Source organism: Thamnophis sirtalis, unplaced genomic scaffold (assembly GCF_051295495.1).
Source record: "Thamnophis sirtalis isolate CommonGarterSnake01/CBP01778 unplaced genomic scaffold, rThaSir2_p1.2 scaffold_15, whole genome shotgun sequence".
Lineage (NCBI taxonomy): Eukaryota > Metazoa > Chordata > Lepidosauria > Squamata > Natricidae > Thamnophis > Thamnophis sirtalis.
This window is the reverse complement of record NW_028261395.1, coordinates 24,442,004-24,461,061: the sequence shown is the minus strand read 5'-3', so window position 1 is coordinate 24,461,061 and position 19,058 is coordinate 24,442,004. Positions and strand designations below refer to the sequence as shown.

The 19,058-nt window shown below is 38.5% G+C and overlaps 1 protein-coding gene across 2 annotated transcripts in view; it reads right to left on the bottom strand.

Annotated features, from left to right (window-relative positions):
- Nucleotides 1-19,058, bottom strand: part of LRMDA (leucine rich melanocyte differentiation associated) — a 944,373-nt gene that overhangs the window by 738,727 nt on the left and 186,588 nt on the right. The window lies entirely within an intron of this gene.

The following is a 19,058-nucleotide window of genomic DNA, read 5'->3' as shown; positions in this document are numbered from 1 at the left end:
CAGACAATTAAAATGGAAGATAAGTTTAGAGATAATAGAGAGGTGGTAAAGCAGGAGAGAAAAGAGGAAATGAAAGAAATGAAAGAAGAAATTAAAAGTGAAATAAATGGACTTAAACAGGAGCTGTATGAGAAATTTGATGCTAAGATTGATAAAATTAGAGACGACATGCTGAGTCTTGTAACTGTATTAACAGAACATATTTCTGGAGTGGAAGATACTCTAGAGGTTCTTAATGATGCCAATGCTAACTTGACATTGAAAACAGAGGTGGTGGAACAAAAAGTGGAAAATGCTGAAAAAGAAATTATTATGATACAGTACCGACAAATGGAGTTCGCATTAAGAGTAAGGGGGCTGCGTGAGGAGTAACAGGAGAACCTGAAACAGATCCTATCGGAAGCTTTTGACCGCCTGATGGGAAGACCAGGGACCAATCAAGACTGGCGAATTGACAAAGCTTACCGCGTTAACTCCTGGCTGGCAAAGCAGAAGCAGCTTCCTCGTGACATCGTTATATATTTTACTACAAGAGAGTTTAGAAATATGGTACTGCAAGCATCTTATAATACTAAGCTTCAAATTGGCGGTCAAGACCTGGCTGTTTTGAAAGAGATACCACCTCCAATGTTAAGAGCCAGGAGAGACTACGCTTTTTTGGTCGAAGAACTCAGAAATCGTCAGATACAGTATAGATGGGATGCACCATTTGGCATCATATTTACATTTGATAAGCAAAGATACCGCCTCAACTCTGTATGGAAAGCCCGAGATTTTTATTATAATATATTGAAGGCCGGACACCCTGCACCATCTGGACCTAGAGAAAGACCACAAGAAGGACAGGATAGACAGCAAACTACACAACCACCAGACAAGATGGAGCATCTCTCTTCTCTAGAAGTGCAAGGTGCTATGGAACCAAGACCTAGCCGCATGACTACTAGACGTATGGAGAAACAAGCTAAAAAGCAACAGCATCAACAATCATCGGCCATCGATCAAGGATCTACAACAACAAATCTGGAAGCAATGGGAGGAGCTAGACCTAAGGTTAAACAGGCCATGCAGGAAGCTCTAAAAATGCTTCAACCAACCAAAGATGACAACTAAGATTTTAACATGGAATGTCAATGGACTGAACTCTCCACAGAAGAGGAAGAAAATATTTCATTATCTCAAACAGTTTAAGAACGATGTAATTTGTTTGCAAGAAACTCATATCAAATCAACTGATCAAAAATATTTGATCAACTCAAAACTTGGTCAACATTTTGTAGCTTCTGCTATGGAAAAGAAGAATGGTATAGTTGTATACTTAAGAAAAGACATGAAAGCTGAATTAATAGAAGCAGATCCCTTCGGAAGATATATTGCTTTAGACTTAATCTTAGAAGGGAAAAAGACATTACTTTTGGGAATTTATGCTCCCAATCAACAGCAAGATAGATTCTATAGAAATCTTCATGCTAAATTAGTACAATGGGACTATAGTTCCTGTATACTATTGGGTGACTGGAATGGAGTGATAGACACTAAGAAAGATAAGAAGATTTCCCGCCTAAATACCAAGATGCGAGCAAAGTTACCCAAATCTTTCTTTGACATTATGGATGATTTTGAATTGAGAGATATTTGGCGAGAAAGAAATGCAGAGGAATGTGACTTCACTTTCTTCTCGGACAGGCATCAATCCCTCTCAAGGATTGATTTTATTCTAACCACTAATGATTTGCTTTCTAGGGTCAAGAAAACAAAGATTGCAGCTAGGATCCTTTCGGACCATAACCCAGTTTGGATGGAGTTGGGAAGGGTAGTGCAGGCAAGAAGGTCTTGGAGATTGAATGAAAACTTATTTAGATATGAAAAGTATATTAATGATTGTAAAAAATTACTATCTGAATATTTTGTTTTGAATATGAATAAGGGTACATCTATGGAATTTGTATGGGACGCAAGCAAAGCGTATATGAGAGGAGTTTTGATGAATATAAATAAAACACATAGAAATAAGCAAGGGTTAAAACGTACAGAACTGGAAGAGGAAATTAAGAGAAAAGAGATGGAGTTAACAATGAACCCAGACGATACAAAGGTTAAGGAAGCTATTAACATATTAAAATCTCAATTTGACATGTTGATCTCTGACCAGGTGGCTACTAATCTATTATATGCAAAACACAATACTTTTTGTAATGCAAACAAACCTGGCAGATGGTTAGCTTATCAGATTAGGAAAAAAAGGAAAACTCGAAATATATCTAAACTGATTTATAGAGGGAAGGAGGTGTTTCAACAGGAAGAGATTCAAAAGGCTTTCTGGGAATTTTTTACAGAACTGTATAAAGGGGATAAAATTAATGGTTTAGACATAGACAAATATTTAGACAAAGAGAAAATACCTTCAGTTAGAGAAGAACACAGGCAAAAATTGAATCAACCAATAACCTCCGGGGAAATCCTGCAGGTAATTAAGCAATTAAAGTCAGGGAAAGCACCAGGTACAGATGGCTTGACAGCGGTTTACTATAAAAACTTACAGTTAGAAATGGTAGAACCTCTTAGAGAATTATTTAATATGATTCAAACGGAAGGTAAAGTCCCTCCATCTTGGAAGACAGCGTTTATATCTTTGATACCCAAAGAAGATCAGGATACTACTCAACCCAAAAATTATAGACCTATTTCATTACTGAATGTAGATTATAAAATTTTTACTAAAATATTAGCAAATAGGTTAATGTTGGTCACTCAACAATTGATACATACGGATCAAACAGGTTTTATACAAGGGAGACAGATGAAAAGTAATGTTAGATTAATTATTAATGCATTAGAATATTTGGGAAAGAACAACCAGATCCCTGCTGCGTTTATATTTTTGGATGCTGAGAAGGCCTTTGATCGAGTTAACTGGCAATTTCTGTTGATGATACTGCAAAAAATGCAGATAGGAGATAATTTTTTACAGTCAATTAAAGCAATATACCAACAGCAAACAGCACAAATCATAGTCAATGGAAGTCTAACAGACTCTTTTCAAATTGGAAAAGGTACAAGACAGGGCTGTCCTTTGTCCCCATTATTGTTTATTATAACTTTGGAAGTATTGTTGAATAAAATACGGGGCTTGGATGGTTTAAAAGGGATCAAGATTAGGCAGCAAGAATATAGAGTCCGCGCTTTTGCGGATGATTTGGTTATAATATTGGAACAACCGCAGGAATCCAGTATGGTTTTAATGAATATGATTAATCAATATGGTCAAGTGTCGGGCTTTAAAATAAACTTAGGAAAACCAAAATATTAGCTATAAATATGAATATTAAACAAAAGGAAGAATTAGGAGTGATGCTAGGATGTGAGGTAGTTAAAAAAGTCAAATATCTTGGAGTTAACATTTTAACTTCAAATGGGAAATTATATAAGCATAATTATGAACCACTTTGGCATAGCATACAGACAGAGATGAAAAAATGGGAGAAATTGCACCTATCTTTGCTGGGTAGGATAGCGGCAGTGAAAATGAACATTCTACCAAAAATTTTATTTCTCTTCCAAATGTTACCTATACTAAAAAAAGATGCGAACCTTTTAGAATGGCAGAAGGGTATTAACAAATTTGTGTGGGCAGGAAAGAAGCCGAGGGTAAAGATGAAAATAATGCAAGATGCACGTGAGAGAGGAGGATTGAAACTACCTAATTTAAAACTATATTATGATGCAGTGGCATTATCTGTAATTAGTGATTGGATTCACTTAACCAATGATAGAATATTGAACATTGAGGGACACGATCTGCTATTTGGTTGGCATGCTTACCTGTTATTCAACAAAAAATTGGATAAGAACTTTAAAAGTCATATTTTAAGAAATGCTTTATTGCGGGTCTGGAAGAAATACCAATATAAATTAAATGACAAGATACCCATGTGGGCAATTCCTAGACACGCAATTGAAAATATGAATACAGCACAAAAACAGGACAGAATTACTTACAGACAGCTTCTTACCTCGGAAAGGGGGGTATTACAATTAAAATCTTTAGAGGTATTAAAAGAGGAGAAGGTAGTTCAAACATGGTTCCAGTATGGGCAATTACAGGCTAGGTGGAAAATAGATCAAAAAATTGGTTTTATTCAAGTTGAGGATAATCTGTTTAAACAAATAAGAGATCAAAGCTTAATGCATATAAAGAGGATATATAATGTATTAATACAGATGGATTCGGAAACAGAATTAGTTAAAGATTGTATGATAAAATGGGCTCAAAATATTGAGGAACCAATAATGTTGGATACATGGGAAAGAATCTGGGTAAGAAATGTGAAATTTACACAAGCTCAAAATCTGAGAGAAAATTTTTACAAGATGTTCTATAGATGGCATTTAGATCCTAAAAAGTTGGCTTCTATGTATCCGAATGTACAGCCTAAATGTTGGAGGTGTGGTTCTCTCGATGCTACATATTATCATATATGGTGGACCTGCCAAAAGGTTAAGGCATTTTGGATAAAAATATGGTGGGTCATGCAAAATGTTTTTAAAAGAAGGATAAAGTTTAGTCCTCAGTTATTTTTACTAGGTATATGTACTGACTTTACAGTGGTAGAGACCAATTTGACTTTGCACCTGATAACTGCAGCAAGACTGTTGGTGGCGCAATATTGGAAGAAGGAAGACTTGCCTACAATCCAAGAATGGACATTGAAAGTAACAAACTTAGCTGAAATGGCTAAAATATCGGCATATCTCAAAGATCATTCAAATGAGAGATATAAACGAGACTGGAAAAAATGGATTGACTATATACAAAATAAATACGGGACTAAGAAATTCCAGTTAGCCTATGCTTAAGATCAGAAATGATTTAAACTGTTAAAAGTTAGTTCAGTAAGAAGAAGCTAAGGTCAATCTAGAATGTCATTAATTTCTTTATTTCTTTTTTCTCAATAGATTTTAGACTGTGTTAGTTAAAAATCCATACCGGGTACGGGTTCTGGGAAGTCGGGGGGGGGGGGGGAAGGAGGAGGGGGGGTGGGGGGTGGAGGGAGGGAGGGGTACACACAACAAAAAAAAAATTGTACTTCAATGTTTTAATGATTGACAAATGACATATTTGTGTTTTTTTAAAGAAAAATAAAAAAGTTCTGTTTAAAAAAAAAAAAAAGATGATGAGACTACCAGGCAAAAACAATTTCCTATGTTTTGTGAAGTGTTTGAAGTGTTCAGGCAATTATCTAAAGCATCTCTTCGCATCTTTTTGGTCTTAACACACTAAGGCTGAGAAAATCTAAATCGTATGAGGAACCTGGGCCAAGGCAAATGTGCATGACTGTTTCCTGAACTTATGTAAGAAATATTTCAAAGGAGTATGAAAGTAAAATATTTTTTTACTTCGTTATACCTTTTTGATAAAACTACAGAAGTTGTCAAATTAGCTGCATTATGCATTCACAAAAGATGGGTACATTTAATCATATGCGGTGGACTTGTGCTAAAACAAAAAAAAATGGGGAAAAATACATAAATGGCTGAAAAAGAAAATAGGGAAACATGTAGATTTCAAACATGAACTGTTTTTATTAGGGAAGATATCAGAAAAAAATTGATAAGAAAAGCATTTATTTAGTATTACGTGTCTCAACAGCAGTGAGGATTATCTGTGCAATATTAGAAAGATGAAGAAATGCCACAAGATGAAGAGATAATCAAGAAGATACTACATTGTGCAGAAATGGACAGACTTACACTGAAAATCAATCAGAAAGAAGACACAGAATATTATTTGAGAGACCGCCTCCTGCCAATTACCTCCCTGCGACCAATTAAATCGCATAGATTAGGCCTCCTCCGAGTTCCATCTGCAAGTCAGTGCCGACTGGCAACTACACGGAGGAGAGCCTTTTCAGTAGTAGCTCCGACCCTTTGGAACGATCTCCCCGTGGAGATTCGTACCCTCACCACCGTCCAGACCTTCCGCACAGCCCTTAAGACCTGGCTAGCCCGTCAGGCCTGGGGATAAAGATAATTTGTCCCCACCCGAATGATGAATGAATGTTGCTTACTATTTTACTTCTATGTATTGTTTGTGTCCTCCCTTCCTTATTTTATGTAAGCCGCCCTGAGTCCCCTTAGGGAAAAGGGCGGCCTATAAATATTAATAAACATAAAAAAAACATAAACATAAACAAACATTATCAAACATGGAACTTATTCTACCAGTGCTTGGGAAAAAGGGGATGGAGAGTAAGAATGGAATCTGTATTGTTAAGCAAATTAAATACCCAGACAACATGATGTTTATTAAGCACTAAGAAATGTAATTAATAGAAAATTAATAAAATTTATGTTTTAAAAAATATTTTACTTTGTTATACCTTCTTGATAAAGCTACAGAAGTTGTCCAGTTAGCTGTATTATGCATTCACAGTTCAAAGAGAGAAAAATGCCATCGCTTTTCCTTCCTGAATAAATGAGCTTCTTAAAAATACCGGAAAAGAAAAAGAATATTACAGTTGCCTCGTTTCTAAGAAATTTAGATGCTCCATTTCTTTCTCCCCGCGCCCCTGAGTTGGAATCAATTCCTGTAATGAAGTTTATGGTGTTTCCTCTTCCATTTTGAAAATAACTTGGAAAATGCAAAAAACGAAACCAAACATCTTCATAAATGGTTTGGAATGGAATTTGCAAGCATTCTGATGAATGTTTTGTTATCTTGCCCTAATCAAATGAAGAAAATTTATTTCTGGAAAAATGGGACTGAGGTTAATAGCAGAGAATAGCAATAGCAAAATGGAAATAAGCAAATAGAATTTGCTGGTCTATTATACATGAGAGCCTAGGTTTCAGAATTATCTATAACCACCATGACCAGTGGAAAGTTTTGAGTAACTCTACTTCACTGTCCACAAAAGTATGCTATAAATACTCCCTTTTAATCATTGGCACTGCCAGACAGGACAATATAAATTAGGATTTTGCCCAGGGTGGGCTTCAAAATTTTTAGCAAGGGGTTCTCTGCCTGGTTGCTGTGTGGGTGTGGCCATGGTGGGCATGGCCTAATTGGCCTCCTGCACCATATTGGGGGGGGGGGCTTTTGCTCTCTCCGGGCTCCAGAGGCTTTCCTTGAGTGTCTGGGAGGGTGAAAACAGCCTCGCCAGCCTTGGAGGCCCTATAGAGGACAGAAACAGGCCCATTTCTGCCCTCCCTGAACTTCCGGTAGGCTTGTTTTTCACCGTCCCTCAGCCTTGCACTTCCCTGCATCCAAAATGGGCCGTGTGGGGACTCCTGGGAGGGGAGGGGTGGGCAAGGCCAGCCAGGAGTGGGATTTGGGGGTTCTCCGAACTGCACAGAATCTTAGCTAGAGGTTCTCCCAAACCCTGTGAACTCCCAGCAGCCCACCACTGATTTTGTCAATAGGTACCATATTTTTCAGAATATAAGATGCACCAAAATTTTGAAGAGGCAAATTTTAAAAAAAGTTTTTGCACTCTGCAGACCTCCCAAAAACAGTCTGTTTTTCGCAAAAATGGGGCCGGTTTTTTTTCTGAAGAAAGGGTACAATAGCCTTTAGGAGGCTTGTAGATGCTCCTGGGGGGGGGAACAAAAATGAGCAAAAAACAGCCCATTTTTGTGAAAACGGGGCCATTTTTGTCAAAAAAAAGGGCATGCATAGACTTTAGGAGGCTTATAGAATGCTCCTGGAGGCAGGGGGGCAAAATTGAGCAAAATACGGCCCATTTTTCCCTCATTTCTGCCCTCCACGGCCCCCAGGAGCACTCTGGAAGCCTCCTAAAGGCTATGCATGGCTATTTTGGTGAAGGGTCAGGGTTCGGGAGGCAAAAAGTGCTGTATTCAGTATATAAGACACACCCAGATTTTCAGCTCCTTTTTTGGGGGGAAAGATATGTCTTATACTCTGAAAATATGGTAAGTCTTTTCCCAATTTGTATCACCAATTAATGACCACAGAGCCAATGTACTTTTATTTAAATAATCAATGGGATTTTTCCCTCATCTGCTTTTGCTGTTGTCAAAAAACATAGGCAAGTAAGATTCTCGTCAACTCCTCTTCATTGAATTACCATAATTTATGCAGATCACTGTTTGATGAACTGTATAAGGAACGGAATGATACTGCTAACCGTAAAAGTATATAGCTACCATTTCTCTTTTAATCCCATCTGTGAATGCTCTATAATAGAAAACATCAAATCACCTACTTTAAAAACCCCTAAAAATATATGGATGCATAACAAGGAATAATATCTCTCAAGGTTAAAGCCAAGTTTAAAAGCGATCAGTACTTCGTTATATTAGAGACGCTGCAAGGTGAGTAAGCATTGAGTGACAAAACTGACATTATTGAAGTTGTGATCTGTTAGGGCTTAGCTAAAGCATCAGACATATTGCGAAGGACAGATGAATTTTTCTGATAATCCTCAAAATAATTCGGCTCTAAACTCTCTGGGCTAAACATGAGATTTGAACATTCAAGTACTGTCAGCGAGGTTGGTTACATTTGATCTCCTCCTTGGCCTTCTGAATCTCATCCTTTCTATGCACAGTTCAATTTGCAATAAAACGAAAGGGGATGCGATTCAGACAGTGGAGAAATGGGATTGATTTTATAAAAACTGTGAGAAAAGGAGCAGCCTAGGCCTGTAGGCATTTCTTGGAGCAGTGATGGCGAACCTATAGCACGTATGCCAGAGCTGGCATTCAGAGCCCTCTCTACTGGCAAGCACGCCATCGCCCCAGGTCATATCTCCATGGTATTTTTTTCATGAGCTTTTGGTTTCCTGCAAATGACGAAACAGAAGCTCACGAAAGAAAAAGAACTTACCGTATTTTTCAGAGTATAAGATGCTCTGAAGTATAAGACTCACCTAGCTTTTGGGGAGGAAAACAAGGGGAAAATACCTGCCTCTGCCTCCCAGCAATTTGCCTCCTTGTAACAAACAGCAAACAGTACACACAATGTACACTTTTTGTAGTGTCACATTTCAGGCTATACTTGTACAAATGCTGTTAAAATTGATGTGCTTTCTGGAAGAATAGTTATTCTCTGCTATTTCAAAGAAGATACAATAGCACAGGGCCTCTTCAGATCAAGCATTTATTTTAAAAAGCTTCTTCATTTTGTTAAGCTTTCTAGAACAATAATAAAGCAGTCTTTAAAAAATAAGTCTAATAATTTGAACATTCTGTAGGCATTTATAATTATTGACTTACCTCCTTGCTGCAAACAGCCTGATTAGCACAAGAGAAAAAAATCTGACTCTGCCTCCCAGCAATTTGCCTGTGGAGCAAACAGCAAGTTTCACTTTCAATTTCAGCATGGGCCTCCCGATCATCAGCTGTTTCAGGCTGCAGGGATTGCTATAGCCGCAAGCCCCATTTTCCCCCTTTGTTGCAAGGAGGTAAATTGCTGGGAGGCAGAGGCCAAAGGGTTGGGCCTGGTGGGTGGGTGGCTACATTCAGTGTATAAGACGCACCCAAATTTTCACCCTCTTTTAGGGGGGAAAAAGGTGTGTATTATACTCCAAAAAATATGGTACCTCTTACTGCGCTGCTGGTTTGGGATGCACTGCCTCCTGCTGGCCAGCTGGTCTTTGGGTCTCTGCTGCGCATGCACGCATGTTGAAACACACACACCTTTCAGTTCCGGCATGCACACGTGCACAGTTTGGACACATGGTGTCTAAAAGATTTGCTATCACTGCCTTATAAAGATGTTGTCTTCCATATAATTTGGAGAAAATCATGATGGTAAAGATAACACTGCCTATCTAGTCCTGAAAATGTTAGGTTATATTAATTTTTTAATGAAATGGTCCCTCACCCACCTAAGAAATAGCAGTGTTTGTGACTTGGGACAACATGATAATAGTGTTCCAATATTTGAGGGGCTGCCACAGAGAGGGTGGGTCAACCTATTCTCCAAAGCACCTGAAGGCAAGACTAGTAACAATGGATGGAAGCTAATCAAGGAGGGAAGCAACCTAGAATTAAGGAGAAACTTCCTGACAGTGTGGACAATTAATCAATGGAACAGCTTGCCTTCAGAAGTTGGGGTGCTTCATCACTGGAGGTTTTTAAGAAGAAACTGGGCAGCCATCTCTCTGAAATAATATAGGGTCTTCTGCTGAGGGCTGGGAGAAGGCAAAAACTTTTTTTTCTTACTTACCTCTTTGAAATCTTGGTGCATCTTATACACGGATGCGTGTTATAGTCCCCAAAAAAATACATAAATTTCTGTGCCACCATCTTCACAGATGGGAATGCATCCACGATTTCTGGGAGTCTGCAAATCTGCACAACTTTCAACAACGCAAACCACCACCACAGCGGCTTAATAACCCCCTGCATGGACTCAGGGATCATTAATTAAGATATGTCTGACTACTAGGCGTGTGGAAGGACCTTGGGTCTTCCCAGGCCTAGTGAGCAGAGTCTGAAAGCGAGAGCAATCCCTCTTGTGTCCCCTTGTCATTGATTGCGTATGATTAATGATTTCCAGGAATAAAAAGTGAAAGGTCAGTTTTGGAGTTCGAGACAGAGCAGCTACGTTGGGAGTAATTAAGAGACTTGAGTAAGCATGATGAATAAGCACCAACATGGACCGTGTGCCCACAAAGCAAGATACCAGAAGGTTTAGGATGAAAGGGATATTTCTTTAAATAGAAGATTGGGGAAGGAAAGGAATTTTTTTTATCCTCCTAAAGTTGGCTTACTCCCTGCTCAACCTTCAATTTCTGAAAAGCTTATTATCTGCACAGCTTACCAAAAAATAAAATAAAAAAGGGGAGCAGGAGCCTCCTTAAACCTTCTCCCAATTCCAGCCTGCCTGTGTCTCTCTCTCTTTCTCCTTTATAAACAAAAATTAAACACAGATAACTTAAGAGTTTTCATGTAAATGGATTCAACTCATCTTTGTTTAATGTTGCCTTTTATGTCGAGTTCCATGAATTTCTAAGCCTGACAAGAGTTCACTGGGAATCTTTTTAATTCCCACCCACAAGCTCTCGTTCGCTGCCGTGTGACTGGCACTATAGAGGGATCAGCTATAGTATTTATCGAGAAAGCTGGGAGACAGGTGTCAGAATGGTCCAGCAGGCAAACCTAACACACACTAATCAGCTCTGGTGTTCTTTTACAATCCATATCTAATTCGCAAGTTTCATTCTTTCTGAAAAACAATTACTAGGTTTTGAAGTTCATTGTGCATTTACTCAACTGTCTCTTCGCATTAACGTAAAGGGGAAACGAGAGGGGGGGGGGAAATAGAGTCAGTAGGGAAAGGACATCAAACAAACTTAGGAGTGATGAAGGCTTTATTTTTAAAACTAATATAATTACAGAGGCACGGAATGTTTTACAATACCGGGGGAAAATGTAAAATTGCCTCTTTCCACACCAAAAAGGTAGGAGAGCCTTTTATACTTTATGTGGAACTGAAGGGCGAGCACAGACAAACAACGTTACTGAAAAATAATCAACAAAATCCCTTGTTGATGGCATCAAAGAAAAGGATTTTAAGGTCTTAAAAAAAAAACTATTGTTGAAGGAAAGCATTCCAATTGCCTCTGAAGAAATCGGTGCATAACTACCCCCTAAAGGACAACTATTTACAATGTTTTAGTTACAGTTGTGGGCATGGTTGTTGCATATTTCTGCTTCATTTTCATGTTTTTGTAAGCAATCGTATGTTGTTGTTTTTTTGGAAAATCTAGGTTTGTCCTTTGACATTGGGAATGTATAATTTGATAAACCTTCAAGTAAACTGTGTTGAACATAGACGTAAGTGCTTCATACAAGAAATGTGGCTTTGTTTTGTAATATTACAAGTTCCTTAAATGTAGATTCATTTCCAGATCAAATACAGATTTCCTTTGGTTATGTTATTTTCATACCATGACAAACAGTGATAAAATACCCCTCTGCCAGCAAAAATTTCGTTCTGCTACACAATGTTTCCTTCAAACATCATCATCACTCCAGAAGAACAGAATTAAATAGACACATGTCTAACACCACAAATTTGTTCTAGATCTCCATGAATAGAGTAGAAGCCAAAAACTTTAAGAAAAAACCTTTCTGATTGATTTTTTCACTGCTATTCTACTATTGGTATTTATATTTAAATATGATGTTTAATGAGGGATGCGGTGGCTCAATGGCTAAGATGCTGAGCTTGTCGATCAGAAAGGTCGGCAATTCGGCAGTTCAAATCCCTAGCGCCATGTAACAGAGTGAGCTTCCGTTACTTGTCCCAGCTTCTGCCAACCTAGCAGTTCGAAAGAATGTAAAAATGCAAGTAGAAAAATAGGAACCACCTTTGGTGGGAAGGTAACAGCATTCGGTGCGCCTTGGGAATTTAGTAATGCCAGCCACATCACTATGGAGACGTCTTTGGACAGCGCTGGCTATTCGGCTTTGAAACGGAGATGAGCATGCCCCCTAGAGTCAGGAACAACTAGCACATATGTGCGAGGAGAACCTCTACCTTTACTTTATAACACCCCAGTAAATAACATAAGTTTAAAAATAGATGTATATCATTGGAAATCAGGGGAGAAAATATGATGTTGCTAACAAATACTTTGGAGCATGAGGGAATAACATGAAGTAAAAGAAACATGCCCCCACAAAAAGAGGTTTCATTTTTAAAATTATTCCTAATAACATACTTGAAAAAATATGTATTTGTAGTTCCACAATAGCAAAGGAAATTCAAAGAAAGGTATTGGCGGTGTGATAAAAACGAGCCTGTAATATAAAATGAAATGCCTTTCAATTGTCTTATTTATTTCTTCTTGAGCAGACTGCATTCTCATGATCACGATGAAAGAATGCAAAGAAACACTGATTCTCTCTTCCCTGGACCATTTTTCTAAGCCAAGCATAAGCCAGGAGCATCTGTCATTTTGGCTAATTGTCAGTGACTTTAGACATCAGGACAATGTTGTTTCACATATCAACAAAACTGACAACTGACAGCTAGACCATAAGCAATGACAGCCACCAAACAGTTGTAGGTTAACCTGATTTCTGGTCTGCCCTTCTCCCTCTAGAACAAGGGCGTCAAACTCGATTTCATTGAGGGACGCATCAGAGTTGTGTTTGACCTCAGAGGGCTGGGCTGGGCTGGGCTGGGCATGGCTGGGCTGGGCGTGGCCAGCTCACTGTCACTTGTGTCGAGGGTGCCTGTGGTGGACCAAGTGCCCTGCTAGCAAAAATGGGCTCCTGGGCTCCGTTTTCGGCTGGGACAGCCTCCTGCAAATCTCTGCCAGCAACAATGGCACTTGGGAGGACTGTGGGTGGCTCCATTTTCACTGGCAGAGGCACCATGGACTGGTCCTTTGGTTTTTCCAGGGCAGCATCGGGGACCAGATCTAAGTACCCTGTGGGCTGGATCCAGGCCCCGGGCCATGAGTTTGACACCCCTGCCATAGAAGACCTAATGGTATCACAAACATTCTTAAGAGCCCATAAAATACATACATTTAATCTCTAAGGCAAGCCAAACTGGTGTCAAAATACTAGGCTGAAATCTTAAAAATGAGGACCATGTTTTAAAAGGTGTTTTAGCACTTTGCTCCATATGAAAATGAACCAAAGTGGTCAGTTATAATGGAGCATGTTTATTATCCTCAGAGTATGCTTCATCTCTATATGTTGAGAATATATCAAAGTGTGATCCAGTCCAGCTTCTCCACATTGCTTGAATTTTTTAGAAGAAGAAAAAAAAAGGAAATATGCATATGTCCATCAAGGCTATTGATTATTCTCCTCCAAAGAACAAATATCTACTGGAAAACACTTGAAGTGCCTCTTGAAAACACGTCAAGACTCCTAATGAATCTTGGAAGTAAAATTAAAGCCTATTTGCTTTTTATATTGATTCAACCAGACTTCAAATTGTCACAGTGCTTTCAGTTTTAACCAAAAATACACAAAGTTAGAGCTGCTTGTTTTGACAATGACAGAAGATATTTCAGTAACGTGATAGCTGTGGATGATCTTAAGATCTTCCACAGTGAAAACCTGTTCAGGCAAGTTCTTAATATTTTCATGCTTACAGAAAAATTTAGACAGTCAAGTTTTAACGTGGCTGACTGCATCGTGATCTCAGAAGATTACATTAATACTAATTTGCTGAGCATTATAATTGACTTATTGGGTTGGGTATGTGTGAATACACTTAGTTTTGACTGTGTGATGCAACATTGCCACTAGGTTAGAAATACAGATATCCTGGAAGGCCTGCAAGAGAAGGATCAAGGTTGATTCAGCCTTCATCCTTCCAAAGTGGGTAAAATGAGGACCCAGATTAGAATAGAATAAGAGAGTTGGAAGGGACCTTGGAGGTCTTCTAGTCCAACCCCCTGCCTAGACAGGAAACCCTACACCCATTTCAGACAAATGGTTATCCAACATCTTCTTAAAAACGTGCAGTGTTGGAGCATTCACAACTCTGGAGACAAGTTGTTCCACTGGTTAATTATTCTCTTCAGTTCTAAGTTGCTTCTCTCCTTGATTAGTTTCCACCCATTGCTTCTTCTTCTACCCTCAGGTGCTTTGGAGAATAGTTTGACTCCCTCTTCTTTGTGGCAGCCCCTGAAATATTGGAAGACTGCTATCATGGCTCCCATAGTCGTTCTTTTCATTAAACTAGTCATACCCAGTTCCTGAAACCGTTCTTCATACTGTATGTTTTAGCCTCCAGTCCCCTAATCATCTTTGTTGCTCTTCTCTGCACTCTTTCTAGAGTCTCAAAATCTTTTTTATATTGCAGCAACCAAAACTGGGTGCAGTATTCCAAGTGTGACCTTACCAAGGCATTATAAAGTGGTACTAACACTTCACATGATCTTGATTCTATCCTTCTGTTTATGCAGCCTATAACTATGATGGCTTTTTTTGGCAGCTGCTGACACTGCAGATTGTTGGGGGCAAAAGGATGACTCTGTAACCATTTAGAGAGGGCTGTAAAAGCACTGTGAAGTGGTATGTAAGTCTAAGGGCTATTGCTATTATTACCTTTACATGGTAAAATGTAGGGATGGGATTATCAATCCACAGAAGAAGCAAATTTGCTGTGAAATAGGAACAGCTCTGCCTTTCAACTAAAAGGAAAAGTATATTGCTTCTATTCTGATTTCTTGGGAACAATCCAAATTACAGTTTTTAAAAAGGTCTTGCAACAATAAACAGAGATCAAGATCAGTTCAAGAGTCTTTAAATTAGATCAAAGCTTTATAATTTCCAACCATTACATCATTTAATCACTGGCTGCATTAAAACTCTGCCAGATGCTATCAATGTTCTGATAAATTTCCTGGTGGACTCACTTATAGAACATTCTCTGAAAATTTATAATGGTTGGTATGGGTATCGTTCCAATCCTGCACTTCACAAAAAAATAATTTAAAACTACTTTTCCCCTTTCATTGTTACTTCAGCACTTAGGTCTTTAAGAGCAGTACATTATTCTCTAAAATAAATTTAATATGGTGGAAGGTGATGTTTGCTTTTTCAGCTGAGAACTGCACTGCAACATCTGGACAGGAGCAGACTGGAAATTTTAGTCCAAGAAAGTTGTAGGGCATCGCTTAGTCCCAGATAATGGATACTTCAAACATCTCTAAAAGAACCATGGCAATTCTTTGAAAGAGATTCTTCCTAATGCACAAAATACAACCAACAAATGCTCTGTCTTACACATTGGCAAAAAAAATCAGAACACCAAATAAAAGCTAGGCGGATGCGACCTCATCAACAAAACACACTCTATCAAGAACCTTGGAATACTCATCTCAAATGATCTAAGCGCCCACTGTAACAGCATTGCCAAAATGACATTAGGAGTTATTAACCTAATCTTGCGAAGCTTCTTCTACAGTAATATTGTATTGTAAACTACGGCATACAAAACCTTTGCTAGACCAATTCTCCAATATAGCTCATCTGTCTGGAATCTGCACTGTATATTGGCATTAACACAATTGAGTGAGTCCAGAGGTATTTCACGAGAAGAGTACTCCCCTCCTCTGCTCGGAACAGACTACCTTATACCACCAGACTTGAAATTTTGGCCTTGAGCAACCTAGAACTACGCCGCCTACAGTCTGACCTAAGCGTAGTATACAAAATTATCTGCTACAACATCCTACCTGTCAATGACTACTTCAGCTTCAACTGCAATAATACACGGGCACACAATAGATACAAACTCAAGGTAAACCATTCCAAACTCCATTGCAGAAAATACGACTTCAGCAACAGAGTAGTCAACGCCTGGAATGCACTACCCAACTCTGTTGTTACATCCTCAAACCCATCCTCAGCTTCAGTCTTAAACTGTTTACTGTTGACCTCACCCCATTCCTAAGAGGTCAGTAGGGGCGTGCATAAGTGCACTAGCATGCCTAACGTCCGTGTCCTACTGTCCCCATTTATTTTTACCCATTTCCTGTGTTCTTATTCATCCTTATCCTTATTCCTGTTAGCTTGCACATGAGTGACAAACTAAATAAATAAATAAATAAAATGTATACAAAATAAATATACAAACATACAAAATATTTTCCGGTCTCATTAAAGCACCTGCATCTTCTTCCTCAGAAGAAGCAAAATGGCCATGCAGGCATAGGCAACTAGGCATGTGGCAATAGTTAGAAGAAACAAGGCCAGATGCAACAGCCGGGCCTGTTACACCACAAATATGTCAATCAAACTCCAATGAAGATACAACTGAGGTATCTAGACAACCCAGGAAAAAACAACAACACCGTATCAGATTTGAAGCAGGAGAGAGGAATTGATCTCCCTACGCCTCGAGGCGTAAAGTTGGCACCTTCTAATATTTGTAATAAACATTTCTTTTAAAAGAGCCGTGTTGTCAAATTTCTGCCTCATAGCTTTCTAGGCTGAGTAACCATCTGGGTAAAAGCTTGACAGCCAGAAGAAGCTTCACGTGAGCGATCACCATTGGAGCCTGGAAAAAGATGTGGTTGCTTTAACAACTTGAAAAGAGACTCTTCATGCTCACTGCCAGGGACAATAACGCCCCCTCCTCCTTTCACGGATTTGCATGGCCATAATCTCTCCTTTTAATTGTTTAATGCTTGCTTATTCAAACAGCCTCAGTTTTCCAAGTGGTTATTGTTATTAGTACTATACATTGCCCTCCCACCACACTTTTTTTTTTTTAAAGAGAGAAGTAGAGAACCAAAAGCTTTAGAGAGCATATTTTCCTAGTTTTCTTAACTGCTGGATAAATAAAGTGGAGTCTAATGTCCTTGCATAAAACTTGTATATGTCAAGTTGACTTTGTACTTGGTTCCCCCAAAAGTTGCCAAGTAAATTTAGTGAGGTTTGAAATTATTCATTTACAAAGCTTTCGGAAGTGTATATTTCCACAATGATTTATGCCTGGAACTCTAAAAAGGAAGCCACACAGAAAACGGCAAGAACCAAAGGAAATTCATAGTTTCAGAATTATGTTTCATAAAGCGCATTTCAATATAATTAATAAATCCTCCAATAGAATGCAGATGTTTCCTTATGCATATTATAAATACATTTTCAGATGGTTCTTCCATTGTGGTTCATACATTCATCCGCTCTGCAAATGTGTATGTTTTGAATTATTAATAATATTCCATCTTTTAATAATGTTTTAAATATTTTGTAATGATTATTTTTATACATTTGTTGTTTTATTCAATTGTTGTACGCTACCCGAGTCGCTTTTTGTGAAATGGGAGGGCATCCAAATTTGATAAATAAATAAAATAAAAAGTGCTTTATCTCACGTAAGCCAGTTTTGTGTGGACGTTAAAGGCACCAAACTAGAAATGAGGAATCTATAAGTTCTAGTCCCATTTAGGCACAAAGATTTCCCTCACACATATGTGCTAGTCCTTCCTGACTCTAGGGGGCATTGCTCATCTCCGTTTCAAAGCCGAAGAGCCAGCGCTGTCCAAAGAGGTCTCTTTGTTTATGTGGCCGGCATGACTAAACGCTGAAGATGCATGGAGCGCTGTTACCTCCCCACCAAAGGTGGTTCCTATTTTTCTACTTGCATTTTTACATGCTTTTGAACTGCTAGGTTGGCAGAAGCTGGGACAAGTAATGGGAGCTCACTCTGTTACGTGGTGCTAGGGATTCAAACCGCTGAACTGCCGACCTTTCTGAGGCACAAAGCCAATAAGTCAGCAGTCCCAAAGCTTGGTGGCTTGATGGCCCGGTTCCAAATAGGCTGTGGCTCAGTAGTGGACCATGAGCCAAGGGTTGGGACTTTGGGCCAGTCACCTTCTCTCAGCCCTAGGAAGTAGGCAATGGCAAACCATTTCTGAAAAACCTTGCGAAGAAAACTTCAGGAACTTTTTTGATTTGAAGGGAAAGAAAAAAAAATCTAAGAATGTTGACACACAATAACATTTAAAAAACAAAAGCAATCCCTTTTTATGTAAAAGAATATTTGAGAACCCATTGAAACAATACAGATGTAAACAGTTCTATTTAAGGTCCTTCTGTCTTTCAAAAGTGCCATTCTAAAACTTATTAGCATTAATATTAATATTAATCATTTTTTGTACATTCAGTCAACAGACATCCCAGAGTGATAGGTAGCAATAAATTAAGATGTACAAGTATGAGCATCTATTAAGAAAATGACACGTCAGCTACAGAATTTTGCCTCTGAGGCTCCAGCCACTGCTTTTGGAAATCTTGATTTATACTGAATGTGTGCATTTTTCAGCTTTCAAACAAATCTTTCCAGTGATAATTAAAAGCACACTTCACAGTATTTAAAACAGACAGTTCTTCTAGGCCTCTTTTTCACAAATAGGATGAAATAATGGTCAGCTCCAAACAGAAAATTACTAAGCTATTTTCCTTTCAGGAAATCCTGTATTTTTCACAAAATTAGACTTGGATCTTTTTTTAGACTTAGAATAACTTTATTGCCACTTTCAATGTATGCTAATCGGCATACATTAAAATGAAATTTCGTTGCATACAGATTTCAAAGCAGGGGTGGT